Source organism: Hemicordylus capensis, chromosome 1, assembly GCF_027244095.1.
Source record: "Hemicordylus capensis ecotype Gifberg chromosome 1, rHemCap1.1.pri, whole genome shotgun sequence".
Taxonomy (NCBI): domain Eukaryota; kingdom Metazoa; phylum Chordata; class Lepidosauria; order Squamata; family Cordylidae; genus Hemicordylus; species Hemicordylus capensis.
The window spans coordinates 99,273,544-99,290,517 of NC_069657.1; the positions used below are offsets into that span (position 1 = coordinate 99,273,544).

General features: G+C 42.3%; 1 long non-coding RNA gene across 1 annotated transcript; it reads left to right on the forward strand.

Annotated features, from left to right (window-relative positions):
* Positions 1-3,470: 3,470 nt before the first annotated feature.
* On the forward strand, positions 3,471-5,379 carry LOC128339435 (uncharacterized). The gene is made up of 3 exons (XR_008313034.1): positions 3,471-3,599; positions 4,268-4,550; positions 4,835-5,379. It is a non-coding gene; the product is annotated as an uncharacterized LOC128339435 (long non-coding RNA).
* Positions 5,380-16,974: the final 11,595 nt, after the last annotated feature.

The following is a 16,974-nucleotide window of genomic DNA, read 5'->3' on the forward strand; positions in this document are numbered from 1 at the left end:
AGTAAACTCCAACAAATTCCAGGCACGCCTTGATATGCAAACTTAAAAGATATGTTTTTGCATAATAATTCCTGAATCTCCAAGTCTGAGAAAGCTCTCCCACCCCTCCCCCACCACCACCTCTGTTCTATTCTAAAACATTCCGGGAAAGGAGTATGTCCCCACTGCAGGAGCGCTTAGATATGTTATTTGTGACTCGATTTATTTCTTAATTTGCTTTTAGCAAATAAAGTCGGCCAATAGCCAGCTGAACATACTCTCACTCTCTCTCATATACAGTATTTGCTTTATAAAATCGGTTCCCCTTTCCAGTGCGTTTGTTTTTCTTTCTTTTTTTTAAGAGCACGATGAGAGCAATGTTTTTTCATTCATAAAAATCCGCGTCGGTGTGGCAGGAGCCCTTGATTTATGAGACGGAGTGGTATCAGCTACAGCTTTTCCGGAGCCCCCCTATTACCACCACTCTCCAGCTGAGACGGCTGCACAGAAAGACCGGCTTCTGCTGCGTGTGGCAATATTGCATGAGTGAGATCGCCCACTTAAAACAAAATTGGCTCTAATTCCTGGAGGGAACGCTCCCCCCCACCCCGCAACTGGGCTCCAATACAAGAGGAAACTGGAATTAGCATAAGCCAATAGGGGAATAGATCTGTTACCAGGCGGATCAGGCAGATCCTGAACTAGGAACTTGTTTGATTTCTCTCTGACAAGACAGAGGGGTTTGGTCAAAAGTTCGTGAGCTGTAGAAAAACGTGAAGCTTTACTTGCACAAGGGAGTGGCGGGGCGGGGAAACCTTTGATGAACCTTCTCACGTTCACGATGGCACTGCTCTCGCGCCCACCTTGTTAAAAAGGTGTATTGTTTCGCTTTTCACTGTGGCAATATTGCACGAGTGAGATCACTGAAAAGCGAAACAATGGTAGATTGAAGATACTCTTTATTTCATTTTAAAGAATAATTGGAAATCAGCTGGCATTTTACAGTAGTTGAGTCTAAGCCCTTCGCAGTCCACGTGTCCTCTTGACCTGCGGTTTGGAGATCAGAAGTGAAATAAATGTGTAGATCTGTTTAAACCTGCAGTTTTGCCATGTTTGTGTGTGGAACTGGTGTTTTAGAAATGAATATAAATTCGTACTTGGCTATTGGCTTTTTGCCTATTGGAGTAAAGGACTTGCGGTTACTCGGGAGGGGGGTGATCTTGTTTTCCCATCTTCTGAGGTTAGTTTTTCTATTTCCGCTGCAGAAGCATCAGGTATGTCAGATTCTCATCGGCGCTCAAGCATGCCTTCTCATTTCTGCCAGTTAGAGGCGCGCACTTTTCCCTCGATCCCCAACACCGGGAACCAGCCTTCTTTTGTTTGTAAGAATGCCATAAATTAAACAAACCACTTCCCACATGTGTAGGTGGAATCTCACCTTGAGCTAGATACCTGATCGGCAACTTTAAAGGCGTTCTTTTTTCTCTGCGCTCCCCCTCCTCCTCGACTCAGTCAATGTTTTCCATTGTTAAATATTTCCAAGTCTCATTAAAAAATATGCAGCTCCTTCAGGTCTCACGTTCGGTTTTCACATGGGGTTTCTAAAGCACGCACCCACTTCATTTTTCACCTGCGATTTTCTTTTTTTTTTAAGCTAGAAGACAAATGATGCGTGATTTTTGCCCCCGGTTTGTTCCGGCAGGTTTACCAACAAGTTCAGAAAAGGAATACTTCATGGTTGCAACTGGAGCGATAGGAATGAACCCTTTCGCTCTGTCAATATGCCCTCCCCAAATTATTAGTTGCAATCAATGAATCTCTTTCAGATTAAAACTTAAGAGGAAATTTTCTCCTCCGGATAGCCTTGGAAAGAGGGTTTGCATAGGAGTTAGAGAGTCCTACATTCGCCGTCTACTCGGGAACTACGGGCGATCACATACACCCACACCCCACTTCCAAAAAGCCGGCAGGCTGCCCGCCCCCTTCTTTCTCCCCCCCCCTTCAGTCGTGAGAAGAGGTATACGCTCTTTTCTTTTTTTCAACATGTCGCATCTGAAGAAGGGGCCCGCTTAAACTTATTATTATTACTATTATGCATGCTTACTTGGCAGTAAGTTCCGTTGTGCCCAATGGGGCTTTCTCAAAGAGTGTGGGTAGGGTTGCAACCCTGGCAAATGATACACGGAACACAGAAACTACTCAGGCTGGTTCGCTCAACAGATCATGGATATCCCCCTGCTCGCTGGCTCTCAAAGACCTTCAATACAAGAAAGCAGACACACACTTGGAAAGGCCTGTGGTTAGATCTGTGTCTGTCGGCATACAAATCAGCATGAGTTGTTCTACCTTGAGCGGGCTGCGTGAGGTGACCTACCACACCGCGGCGCGCATGGTTTCTAAGGTCTTGCTGTGTCTCGCTTGCCTTCAATTGTTTTAAAGCGTGGTGTTCCTAGCCGGCCACGCTTTTCTCAGTCATTGACTTAAGGCGGATTCCAACGACGTGTTTAATGCGTGGAATCCTCAACTTTTCGCCTTTTGGAACATCCCCGTTCCCCCCCCCCACCCCATCCCTGCGAGAAATTCTACTTGATCTTGCTTTCGATCATGCACGGATTGGATAGCAACTTCGAGAAGTTGAAAGTCATGAGCGCCTCTGTGTGTGTGTGTGGAGCACTTTTGCGAGTAGTTTCTCATGATGCAATTATCAGCGTTCTTCCCCTCTCTCCCCCCACCTTCCAAAAATGTCATTTGAACTTCTTCCAAATGGGGGACGTCAGAAACTAGAAGTTATCTGTTGCTATGCTGGAGAGGTGTGGTCAGAAGACTTCCTCTCGAAGCCTCCTCGAACTAGCCCGTCTGGGGAACGAAGTAATAATCATGGGATTATGCATTCTTATTTAAAACAGCAAAATCGCAAGGCTTCCCCCTTACGTAAGGGCCATTGACTACATTGTATTTGCCTGAAAGAGGTGGATCATAATGCAAATGATCATGATTTCTGAGATCCGAGCTCTTCGAATGTTTCCCAAACCCAAACCGCGAGAGGGTTAGGATCACAGTGGAGGGGCGGGGTTACCCGTTTCTAACTACATTTTGAAATGTTTAAGGGGCGGCGCGTCTCTAGTTTATTATTCCTTTTGTGTGCTTTATTTGGAGAGAGGTGTGTGTGTTGTGTGTGTGTGAATGGCATCTGTATTTTAATAAGAAAAGATACTGCCATTTAATGCGCCGGTTCTCCTGTTTTCCCCCCACGCCAACCCGAAAAATCTTATGCGTGTTTAAAATAAACGCCAAAACTCATAGGTAAGCAAGGCAAACCCGAAGCTGGAAGAAATATAGTACGATATCGCTTTAATTGAGGCTTCTGTCTTCTGATCATTAAATGGAAGCGCAGCGAATTCCTATCATTCCTGCCTTTGCCTAAGTTAACAAGCCCACATGGTTTCTCTTATCACCAACGCGCACCGTAATGTCTCTAAAAGGCGGACCCGTCTGAACTGTGAAAGGGATATCTCTGCTTTCTCTTCACCGTTTGCAAAACTTGGAAAAACTTGGTGTCTCTAAATAATGGTGTGCAAAAAAGGAACAAAAAGAAGGGTGAATTCATTTTCCCATGAGAAGTAAGGCCCATATGTGAGAAGTAGACTCATATTTATTTTAAAAATATTAGTTTAAGAATTGGATGGGGCGGGGGTGGGGGATCTTCACAGAATAAGATCGGAGAAATGGAGGGGAAATATATAATATTCTTATCCAGTGACATAAACTAGTTGTCAGTGAGTTTCCCTTCCCACCCATACTGGCAGGTTTGTCCATCTCCCAAAAGTGGCTGACTTATTCTTACAGAGAGGGTGTGAATGGGTATTGGGGTAAAAAGGAAGTGATTTACATATAATATATGTTCCTGGGGTGTCTCTGACATATTAAAAAAAAAAAATCAATAAATTGAACCCAGGGTGGAAACAGGCTCAATTGTCAGTGGCTCCCATTAACTACTATGGTAGAAAGTAAATTGAATGCAGTGGGCAAGACTGCTGGTGGAAGGTCAAGAGCTACCTAATCTCCTGCTTCCAATAGAAAGTGGAGTAGCCAGGGGTAGGTTTTGGCACTAGTACTACTCCTGTCCGTAGGGTCAGTGGTGTCCCTGAACCACAGGGGTCCTTTACCCAGATGTATAAATGGCTGCTATTCATTTCTATGCCCTCCTCCACCCCTACACCAGCTCTATGCTTGGCAATGTTACTCAGATAGCAGAAAAATTAAATGGCCCATTCTTATTTTCTTGCAGATCTATCAATGGCTACTAGTCTTATGGCTAAAGGCTACCTCCATGTCCAGAGGCAGGGTGCCTCCAGATATTGGTACAGAGGAGCAGTGGCAGGAGGGAAAGCATGCCTTCATCTCTTGGTTGTGTGGCTTCCCAGGGCAGCCTGCTGTGTGAAATAAGGTGCTGAACTAGATAGGTCTGAACTAGAACTAGGTCTGATTGAGCAAAATTGTTCTTATGCTCTTTGCTGTGAGGACTCTGTGAGGGCCACAGTTATTCCTATGGTATATCTTCATAATCTCAGGTAAGGTTCCTTAACTTCTGATGTTGTGCTGAAGCGCCAGCTCAGGTACAGGTGTTCCCTGGGGCCATTTTTATAAGTGACACTTTTTGCTGTTTCCACATCAATAAGCTGAATGGTAAGTTGTTGTTGTTGTTGTTTTAAAAAAGTTCTCTTCCTGGGGGGATAGTCTTGATTCTTCTGGAGTTTGACCATATGCTTCCCGAATCCCTTTCAGGCCTTTCTAAAGTACCATGGATCTGCATCCATTCATTTCTCTCATCCTTTCTCCCCTACCCCCCCCAAAGGCAACTGGTTCAGAACATTTTTTATAATTTTTGCCTGGCAACTCCAGATGTTGAAGAAGTACGAGATCTGGAATGATATATATCCCATTGGTGGCAAAGACCAAAAGGCCATCAAGCAAGCAATAAGAGATTCCAGTGGAGAGAGGAACAACAGGAACCCACCAGGATAATTGGCATTAAGAATAGAACCAGCTTGATGACACATATTGACTCTTCTTAGCTATCTGAAGTATTTACAATCAGTCAAGCACCCGGCTATGACTCAGCTGTTCCAGGAATTGATAACATCAAGTCTTCAAAATGTTGATTCTTTTTTTAAGTTTGCATCTTCCAGATAAAATGTATAGAGGTGAGTGTATGTATAATATACAAATCTCAAGTATTCAGAAATGCCAGGCTTACATTACAACCCTGTGCATGTTACCTTGGAACTAAACTTCTCTGTGTTCAATGGGCTTTATGTTTTATAGCTGCTTCCCTCCTACATAAAGAAATCTTATGTAGATTTAACTAGCAACAACACAATTTTTCCTTCTCCTTTCCCTCCCTTTTCCTTTCTGACTCTTCCCCCCACTATCTACAGGATCCTCACAACAACTAAATACTGATTACTGGATAGATTACTGGATAGAAATACAGATTACTGGATAGAATATAATACTTTACAACCTAGTAAGAATGTTCAGGATTGTAGCCTTAGTCACAATAGCTGTGTTTACTTAATATTTATTTAGCATTGCTTGTGTGCTAGGTATACCTGTGTGCCAGCCTCATAAGAACAGACCTGCTAGATCAGACCCAAGGCCCATCTAGTTCAGCATCCTGTTTCACACAGTGGTCCACCAGATGCCTCTGCGAAGCACACAGGCAAGAGCTGAGGGCATGCCCTCTCTCCTGCTGTTGCTCCCTTGCAACTGGTATTTAGAGGCCTCTGAGAGTGGAGATGGCCTATAGACCTCAGACTAGCCATTCAGGTGAGTCTCACGATCAATAAGACCTGCCTTGAGGGTTTGTGGAGAGAGCGGGCATAGTCCACTCTCCCTGCAGACAATCCTCAGACAGCCCTGGGAGGCCGGATCAGCCGCCCACACAACTGCTGGCTCCATAATGGAGCCGGCGGGGGCTACAGGGATTGGGGGTTGTGTGGCTCCCAGAAGTTCCAGGATGCCCCGCAAAAGTGAGCGGGGCATGCTGGAGAGACCTCCAAGCCCGGGAGGCTGCTTGCAGCCTCTTGGCTGGGGGTCTCCTCATGTGTTGCTGCGGTGTAGAGCCACGCCACAGCAATACACAACTAAAAAAACCAGGGTTAGAGTGCTCGCTCCGCTAACCTGGGCTAAGGGGAGGGGTAGTTAAGCAGGTGACCCACTTTGGGGAAACCAGGCTCACCTGTGAGCCTGGTGGTTCCCACAATCTGTGGAAAGCGGGCTAAGCTCCCTTAGCCCACTTTCCACAGATCATGAGAATACCCTCAGAGATAGACTTGTCCTCCATGAATTTATAAACCCTTCTTAAAGCCGTCTAGGTTGTTGGTTGTCACCACATCTTGTAGCAGAGAATTCTATCAGTTAATTATGCATTGTGTGGGGAAAGTACTTCCTTTTTTTGGTCCTAAATTTCTTTTTTTCTCCTCAATTCAATTTTTATTAATTTTAACAATAATCTTATAATTAACATTCACAACAGATAAACAAATATGGACTTCCCACTCACACCTCTTCGTGAATCATCAGCTATGAAATTTACCCTTGCTATAATAATAATTCAAAACATAAATTTAAACCTTACAAACACGATTTTAATCTACCCAACCTGCAATTATTACTAGATTTCAAACCCTGCTGGAAGATCCATAGTAGGAAAATAGTTCTTTAGATACAACAAGAATGGTTTCCAATCTTCTTTAAAGCATTCTAAATTTTGGTCTCTTATCAATATTGTAAGTTTTGCCATCTCCGCATATTCCAAAAATTTTATCAGCCAATCTTCTTTTGAAGGCAGTTCATTACTCTTCCATTTCTGTGCTTATATTATTCTGGCCGCCGTAGAAGCATAAAAGAAAAATGTTAAATTAGTTGTAGAAATTACTCCTTGTGTTATTCCCAGCAGGAAGGATTCTGGCTTCTTAGGGAATGTCATTTTAAATATTTTCTTTAATTCATTATGTATCATGTCCCAATAGGCCTTGGCCTTCCTACAGGTCCACCACATATGGAAAAAAGTACCTTCAGAGTGTCCACATTTCCAACATTTGTTTGAAACATTTTTATACATTAATGCCAATTTTTTGGAGTCAAATACCATCTATACATCATTTTATAATAATTTTCTTTTAAAGCATAACTTGCAGTAAATTTTAAATCAGTTTTCCATAATTTATCCCAGGCTGCCATTTCTATATTACACCCCACATCTTGAGCCGATTTTTGGACCTAAATTTCTTGGCAATCAGTTTCATGGGATAACCCCTGGTTCAGTGTTATGCAAGAGGGATAATTTTTTCTCTCTATCAACTTTCTCCACACAGTGCATGATTTTATAGACCTCAATTATGTCTCCCCTCAGTTGAATGTTTCTTAACTAAAAAGCCACAGGTTTTGTAGGCTTGCCTCATAAGAAAGGTGCTCTAGACCAGAGTTTCTCAACGTGTGGGTCCCCAGATGTTATTGGACTTCAACTCCCATAATCCCCAGCCCCAGTGGCCTTTGGTTGGGAATTATGGGAGTTGAAGTCCAATTACATCTGGGGACCCACACGTTGAGAATCCCTGCTCTAGACCCCTGATCATCTTGGTTACCCTCTTCTGCACCTTTTCCTATTCTATAATGGCCTTTCTGAGGTATGGTGATCAGATTGTAATTGTACACAGTACTCAAAATGTGTCCACATCATAGATCCCCCAGGGATCTCAGTATTTATTCCTGCGGGCCCTCACTTCTTACTCTCCTCCATTTAGAAACTGCCCATTTATACCTGCTCTCTCTTTCCTGTCCTTCAACCAGTTACCAATCTACACATGAACCTGTCCCCTTATTCCATGACTGCTGAATATTCTTAAGAGCCTTTAGTGGGGAACTTTGTCAAAAGCTTTTTAGAAGTCTAGAGATTTAACTTTTTGGGAGTTAAATCTCAGCTCATTGCTTATTGTTGTTGCCCCTTGCCAGATCTACAGCCCTACCACCAAATGTCAATTCCCAAAAGATTAAAACACTCATATCTAACGTACATTATAGGAGGAGACGATGCTTAACTTCTTGGAGGAAGCATGAACTAGAAATGCCTTCAATAAAGGGCTGATTCACACATGTAATGATATCGCATCATTCAATGACTCATAACTGAACATGTGAACTCCCACTATGGAAAAAGCATTGGAGGTGAGATTAATTCCACCCCCACCCCCGGTGTTTTGTTTATAATGGCTGTTCACACATACATGTTGTCACTTGATGTTGCAGTATTTGAGTGATTAAATGTGTGAATTTCATGTAGCATAATATGAAGAATTTAATAATATTCCACACCCTCCAATCCCATTGTAAATTAGGTATGCACCATGCTGTATGACTTGTTAGGTACCATGACAGGAGTGTAATCTAGAAATGCCTCAGAACTTATATTGATGTAATAAAATTGCATCCTTAGTCAAAGTGTACCCCACTGGAAAGTTCTCCTGCACAAACCGCATGAGAAATGTGTAAGGATGCTACCATCTTTTTGCATGGTTCCCATTCATGTCAATAGTGCTTCTACAGGAAGTGGATTGTAACCATTCTCTTTTATCCATTAACTATTCTCTCTGAGTAACCTGAATTCCTAATATTGATTGATCAAGTGCCGTCAAGTTGGTGTTGACTCTTAGCGACCACATAGATAGATTCTCTCCAGGATGATCTGTCTTCAGCTTGGCCTTTAAGGTCTCTAGTGGTACATTCGTTGTTGTCATAATTGAGTCCATCCACCTTGCTGCTGGTCGTCCTCTTCTTCTCTTTCATAAGAACACAGGATACTGCCATATACTGAGTCAGACCATTGGTCTATCTTGCCCAGTGTTGTCTTCACAGACTGGCAGTGGCTTCTTCAAATTTACAGGCAGGAATTTCTCTCAGCCCTATTTTGGAGAAGCCAGGGAGGGAACTTGAAACCTGCTCTTCCCAGAACGGCTCCATCCCCTGAGGGGAATATCTTACAGTGTTCACACATCAAGTCTCTCATTCATATGCAACCAGGGTGGACCCTGCTCAGCTAAGAGGACAAGTCATGCTTGCTACCACAAGACCAGCTTCAACTTTTCCCAGCATTATGGACTTCTCAAGCGAGCTGGGTTTTTGCATAATGTATCTGAAGTATGATAGTTTGAGCCTGTTCCATCTTCTGTGGCAATTTTCCAAGACTATCTGTAGCCCCATGTTAATCATTCCTCGTATAATAAAGAAGTAAAAAAACATGAGTGAAGATTCAATTCTTTCACTACAGATTTTAATATCAGATTGTTCTCTTAAATCACTAACACAAATTAGGAAATGTGTTCCGCCTTAAATTAGACTCAGTTTTAAGTTTCCTGACTGGTTCTATCTGAATAGAAATTATTAAATAGCAATAAGGGACAATTAATTTGTGTTTAGTGAATTTGTGAATACTTCCCAGGTTTTATGCAGCTGGAACCAGCAATGAAGTGGCATGATCACGTTGGATAAAATAGAAGTGTAGCAAATGTGCAACTAATTATCTGGTGTGAATTGGAGACTGCAGAATCAAGCCTCGCTTGTACAGCAGAAGAATGAAGAAGTAACATTTCCCCTTCTACCATACTGATAACAACAGAATATTCTGTGTGCTGTACTATAGATGGAAGATTTCAGAAGACATAGTATTTGCATTAGTATTGGATGAAGTGCTTAGGATATAGTATAAGTTTGGGAAGATTGTGAGTAAGTAAGTGAGAATTATTGAAGGGAGATAACACATCAGAATCTTCTCTTCTTAGGTTCATTCTGGAATACTGTGTTCTTTTTAATTGTCCTCTTCCTTCTGGGCTAGTATCCCCCTCAGTTCCTTCATAGATATTCTGTGGGGTGTGTGTGTGTGTGTGTGTGTGTGTGTGTGTGTGTGTGTATGTAACAGAGAGAGATCTCATCTCCTCTTTCTTCTTCTCTTGTGCCTCCATTTTGTAGTCTTTACTGGAACTTGGTTATCAAAATTTCCTTCCTAATTTTTCATCTGTAGTTGTATCCAGCTACAATTTACTCTGCCTTTACCAGACTTGGATTTCCTTTCCCCACTCTTTTTCCTTTATTTTCCTTTCCCCCCTCTTTTTCTTTTTGAAAGGCACTTGGGTGGCTTGGTTAACCTTTTGAATGTTGCCATTTAAATAGACTAGCCTGAGTGGAGATGAAGGAAGGCCAAAGAGGAACAATAGTCACTTTCTGTTAAGGACTTTAGCATATGAATGCTTCAAAAGACAGACATCCAGTTATAGAAGGAGGGCACTTGGACACCATTGCAGAGTCATTAATGGCATTGTGATTCCTTGATGTAAATAACAACAAATACAGGCCAGGATGTTAATAGTTAAAGTGACTCAGCACTTGTTTTCAAGGACACTGCAGTGGAGAGTACCTTGGGTTTTGTTATCTTCTGAAGAACACTTCAGAATCACTTATTTGAATGAAGAAAGGAAAGTTTTGGCTTCATCTGGACTGATAAGGTCTTATTTAGACTGTGAGATGCTTTAACAAGTGATAGAAAGAATGCATTTTTGTCCCACACAGAACATGGAATATGACTGGCATTAAATATACTACATGGGGAAACATTCGTTGTTAATGCAAATGATAATTGCTAGAATGTGGCTATTGAATGTAAATGATCAGTTGAATACATGCTCTTCTGTGCTTCTGAAGGAACACTCATTGACCTGCAAAAGCACTGGTCAGTAATTGTCACTTCATTTTGCCATAGATTAGAATGCTGATCCTAGAGACTTATGGGCTGAATTGGATTTCAGAGCTTTATGGGAATTATTCCTGCTTAAGAAAATAAGAACAGCCCTCCTGGATCAGGCCCAAGGCCCATCTAGTTCAGCATCCTGTTTCACACAGTGGCCCACCAGATGCTGCTGGAAGCCTACAGGCAGGAGTTGAGGTTTTTCACACATGGCTCTTTGCCTCGGGGTATCTAAAGAGCGAATCTGCTTGGCAGCAGAAGCCCAGGAGTTTTTTTAAAAAGCTGCTGGAAATAGAGGATTTTTTTTTACCATGGACATAACTCAGGCTAAGCCAGAAGACGACTGCAGGGAGATATGATAGAGGTATATAAAATCATGCATGGTGTGTAGAGAAAGTGGATAGAGAGAAATTTTTCTGACACACACATAACATTAGAAAGAGTGGTCATCTCATGAAATTGATTGCCAAGAAATTTAGTTTCCAAAAAAAGGAAGTACTTTTTCACACAATGCATAATCAAATCGTGGAATTCTCTGCCACAAATTTGGTGTTTACTAGTTTGGATAGCTTTAAGTGGTGTTTGGATAACTTCATGGAGGAGAGGTCTATCAATGGCTACTAGTGTCTGAGGGCTACAGGCCACCTCCAGCCTCAGAGGCAGAATGCCTCTAAATACCAGTTGCAGGGGAGCAACAGCAGGAGGTTTTAGAGTCAGGGCTTCCCCTGCAAATCCACTCCTGATTGGAGTGTGCCAGTCCACATATTCGCTGGATTTAACCGATCTCCCTGAGGGCTATCAGGGACCAGGACAGTCAGGGCTTTTTTTTTCCTCTGAAGGGAGGCTGCGAATTCTGATTAAAATCAAGATTAAAAGCATACAGGAAAAGACAAGCTGCCCATTTATTTTTGACACATTGCTAAGGTAACTTTTTCTCAACAAGTACAAACTTGACAGATCTAAAGCTGGTAGTGTTTGTGTTTATATAAACAAATGTTATACATCTGCCCCCAAACACTTTGTAGCTGCTTGATGCTCCTCATTAGCCAAGATACTATTTATTTATTATTTCTCTGTGTAAACCACCCTGAGCCATTTTTGGAAGGGCGGAATAGAAATTGAATAAATAAATAAATAAATAAATAAATAAAAGCCCCCTTGACCAAAACAGCCCCACTCCAACCTTGCCACAGCCCCAAATGTTGTTGCCTTGCCTCATAAGAAGGATGCTCTAGCCCCTGATCGTCTTGGTTGCTCTCTTCTGCACCTTTTCCAGTTCTACAATGTCATTTTTTAGATGTGGTGACCAGAATTGTACACAGTACTCCAGGTGTGGCCGCACCATAGTTTTGTATAAGGGCATTAGAATATTACCAGTTTTATTTCCAATCCCCTTCCTAATGATGATCCCTAGCATGGAATTGGCCTTTTTCACAGCTGCTGCACATTGGACTGACACTTTCAATGAGCTGTCCACCATGACCCCAAGATCCCTCTCCTGGTCAGTCACTGACAGTTCAGATTCCATCAGCGTATACTTGAAGTTGGGGTTTTTTTTGTCACAATGTGCATCACTTTACACTTGCCAAAACTGAACCACAATTGCCATTTTGTCACCCACTCACCCAGTTTGGTGAGATCCTTTTGGAGCACCTCATAATCTCTTTTGGATTTCACTATCCTAAATAGTTTGGTATCATCTGCAAATTTGGCCACCTTACCCCAATTTCTAGATCATTTATGAATAAATTAAAAAGCACGGTTTCAGCACAGATCTCTGGGGGACCTCACTTCTTTCTTCCCTCCATTGTGAAAACTCTCCATTTATCCCTACCCTCTGTTTCCTGTCCTTCAAACAGTTACCAATCCACACATGTACTTGTCCCCTTATCCCATGACTGCTAAGTTTTCTCAAGAATCTTTGATGAGGAGAGAGCTATTCATGCAAGAATTTGGTTGAGTTTTCAAATGAGGAGCTTTCTCAATGAGGTTGCTTGTAGTTTTGCCCTCTTGATCATTTTAGCAACGTGCTTTTTTGTTTCTTTCACTGAGAAGTTCAGGGTTATGAACCTGTCTGAATATCCACCGGAACACAGGTAACTGAAAACCTCTGGTTCTGACCAAATATGGTATAGAACCCATTGAAGGCCTATGCCACAGCTACGACTTTCTCCTCCACAACTCGTGTGTGTGCAGTGCCACTTAGTGCAGCTGTTTTGGTCAAGGGGGCTTTTATTTATTTATTTATTTATTTATTTATTCAATTTCTATTCCACCCAAAAATGGCTCAGGGTGGTTTACACAGAGAAATAATAAATAAATAGTATCTTGGCTAATGAGGAGCATCAAGCAGCTACAAAGTGTCTGGGGGCAGATGTATAACATTTGTTTATATAAACACAAACACTACCAGCTTTAGATCTGTCAAGTTTGTACTTGTTGAGAAAAAGTTACCTTAGCAATGTGTCAAAAATAAATGGGCAGCTTGTCTTTTCCTGTATGCTTTTAATCTTGGTGCTGCTGCTGTTGATGTGAGTTTGATAACCTGCTGTGCCCAGTCTGAAGGCACTTAACAAACAAAACAGCCTGTGTGTGATATGACTTGGACCCCACCATTGTAGCAAGGTTTGTGCCAAGGGGTTGCCTTCACGCCTGTTTATTGTAATTGCTTGGATGGATTTCAGGTCTTGTTGCCTGAGAGAATGAAGACGGACGAATACCTTTGAGAAGTGTGTCTGTCTTGCCTGATTCCAGCCTGCTAAGGCAGGGCTGCACAACTTGGCCCTCCTGGTGTTGTTGAACTACAACTCCCATCATCCCTACCACAATGGCTAATATCAGGATGATGGGAGTTGTAGTCCAACAGAATCTGGTGAGACAAAGTTGTGCAGCTGTGTGCTGAATACTGGCTCAATTTATTTTATGGACCATCAACACACTTCTGAGTCAGAAGTGTTGATAGCCCATAAAATAAATGGAGCCTGTACTACTGAGGGTAAGTTTCATCTTTGAAAGAAGCGGTGGTAACATGGTATTGAAGAAGCTTCTGAATCTACCTTAGTTGGAATGTTGTTTGACATTTTTTGCCTTTCTCTAGTAGAACTCAGCATGGCATGCACAGAATCCCTGAGTCTGCCATTCAGGCACTGACAAGGGTTGCCTTTAGGCCATAGCTCTTGGGCAAGGTGACAAAGCATATGGTTGGCTTCAATTACTCTTTGTAACAGCTGATTATCCAGACACAACCCCGTGCAGTTCTGACTTGGATTTGGTACTGAAACTGCCTTGGTGGTCTAGGTTGACCTTTGTCTGGAGAGAGATGCAGGCAATGTGACCCTGCTGATTTCTCTGAACTTCTCAAGTACTTCTGATGCTATTTAACCATCAGACTCTTCTGGGTAGCCTGCAGCACCTTCTGTGAGCCTGGGTCACAGTTATCCAATGGTTTGAATTCTCCCAGGAGCGCTTCTTCTAGAAGGTTATTATGGTACGTAATAACAGTTCTTCTTGATGAAAAGTGACATGTTATTAAGTGACAAGAGAGAACTTGTTGATGGTTGATGACCCTTATGACTTTGTGGGGTGGGCAAAATATGCTGTCCAGGATGGGAACATACACTTTCTGGAGAATCTGGTATGGAGCCTGGGTGTGCTTCTGAAAATGGCTTTCCTTTTGGATGCTGGTGGCAGGCATGTCTAGAGATGTGTATTATCAGTTACATTTTATTCACTGGGCATGCATAAGGACTGTGCCACCATCATTCATGGTATAGCAATCTCTTCGACTGATCAGTGTAATGTACTCTCTGTGTGGCTGTCCTTGAAGACTGTTCAGAATGACTGATATCGGGGCTGGAGCATAGAGAACATGGTTCTTGCTCAATTACATTGTTTATCAGTTTGTTTCTGGGCAAAATTCAAGGTTCTGGCTATCCTCTCTTAAAGCTCCAAACAGCCTAAGCCAACGTTACCCATGCCAATATGACACCTCCCCTCCAGTTGTTCTTGTTGGCTGCTTCTATTCTGGCTCCGCATTCATGAAGCTCTCTTCTTGGACTGATCTGCCAGCATCCCCTTTGACTTTTAGAAGGCAGGTTAAAATATTCTCTAAGCATTTCCACATCTATCTGGTTATGTTGATTGGTTGCATGTACTATTTTTGTAATCAATACATTTTGACTGTCTTTCTTTATTTCTTACATAGACCTTTATTTTAGATGGAAGGGAAAGCTACCTGTAGAAATGTGTTCAGCTTTTAAAAAAAGCACCACCACTGAAGGCCACCTGCAGTATGCTTGTGTACCACCAGTGGTTGGTGGAGCACAGGTTGGGAACCACTGCTCTAGGTCTAGAACATGGTCTGAAGGCATATAATGCAGCAATCTTGCTGAAGCAAAGCTGGTTTGGGTTTAATTGTCTGAGAACCCCATGCCTGCTACCATGAAATAAAAGTGAGATACACATGAAATAAATTAACTTTGAAAACGTGTACTAAAAACAAAATGATAACATGCAGTCTTGGGGAGGACTAGAAGCATTTACATCTAAGTTACTTCTCGCCCCGCCTTTTCCATGGTCAATATATATATATTTTTTACTGAAGTTAGTTTTTGGTGAAGTGTGTGTGTGTGTGTGTGTGTGTGTGTGTGTGTGTGTGTTGGTAACTATACATCAGCCAAAGAAAGTGCATTCCATTCTGTTTCTTGTTTCATCTCTTGCTGTTGTGCACGTTTTCCAATACAAGCCTGGAAGATGTGCCTTGTTTCCCAATCCAGGGTGTTTTACCTGCTCATTTGCCCATGGAACTATAGCTTGTGACAGCAGAGAATGTAAGGTATGATAATGGCCTCCTATTTGACCTAATTGAATTTCTTTCGTTGAGTAATTTTCATTTGGGATTATATTGTTTACTGAATTGGTCAGATCTACAGTCTGAAACTGTGGGTATTTCTTGCTGGGGGGAAATTAGGGAAACACTTTTTTGCTTGCTTGGCACTTCTCAGTGAGCTTAATGAACGCACAGTTAAGGAGACAAAGCAGGGAGGAAAAGAGGATATTTCTGAAAGTCAGAAGAAAAAGAGTGTGTCAGTCTTGATTAACATCTGCATTAAAGAATGGTTAGATTCTTTAGAGTCACAAGGGAAGTGTATGGGAATATATGTGAAATTTATTGCAATACAAAAGAACAGCCCTGCTGGATCAGGCCCAAGGCATCCTGTATCAGGTCCAGCATCCTGTTACACACAGTGGCCCACCAGATGTTTCTGAGCATGCCCTCTCTTCCGCTCTTGCTCCCCTGAGTTGGTATTTAGAGGCAACTGGTATTTAGAGACGTCTTGCCTCTGAGGCTGGAGGTGGCCAGGCTAGTAGCCATTAATAGACCTGTCTTCCATGAATTTGTCTAAGCCCTTTTTAAAGCCTTCCAAGCTAGTGGCCATCATTAATTATGCGCTGTGTGAAAAAGTACTTCCTTTTGTTGGTCCTAAATTTTCTGGCCTTCAGTTTCATGGGGTGGCACCTGAGTCTAGTGTTGTGAGTAACGGAGAAAAATTTCTCTCTGTCTACTCACTCTAATCCATGCATCATTGTATACACCTCTATCATGTCTCCCCTTAATCGCCTCTTTTCCAAGGTAAAGAGGCCCAGAAAATGTAGTCTAGCCCAAGGATTCTCAACGTTGGGTCCCCAGATGTTATTGGACTTCAGTTCCCAGAATCCCCAACCAGAGGCCACTGGGGCTGGGGATTATGGGAGTTGAAGTCAAAAAACGTCTGGGGACCCAACGTTGAGAATCCCTGGTCTAGCCTCATAAGGAAGGTGCTCCAAGCCTCTGGTAATCTTGGTAGCCCTCTTCTGCACCTTTTCCAGTTCTACAATGTCCTTTTTAAGATACAGTGACTAGAACGACAAGCAGTACTCCAAATGAGGCCACACCATAGATTTGTATAGGGCGTCATGGTATTAGTATTTTTATTTTCAACCCCCTTCCTAATGATCCTTAGTATGGAATTTGTCTTTTTCACAGCAGCCACACACTGAGTCAACACTTGCAGCAAGCTGTCCATAATGACCCCAAATCTCCTTCCTGGTTAGTCATTGGCAGCTCAGATCCCATCCGCATATATGTGAAGTTGGGTTTTTTAGCCCCAATATACATCACTTTACACTTGCTTACAATTAACCACATTTTGTCATTT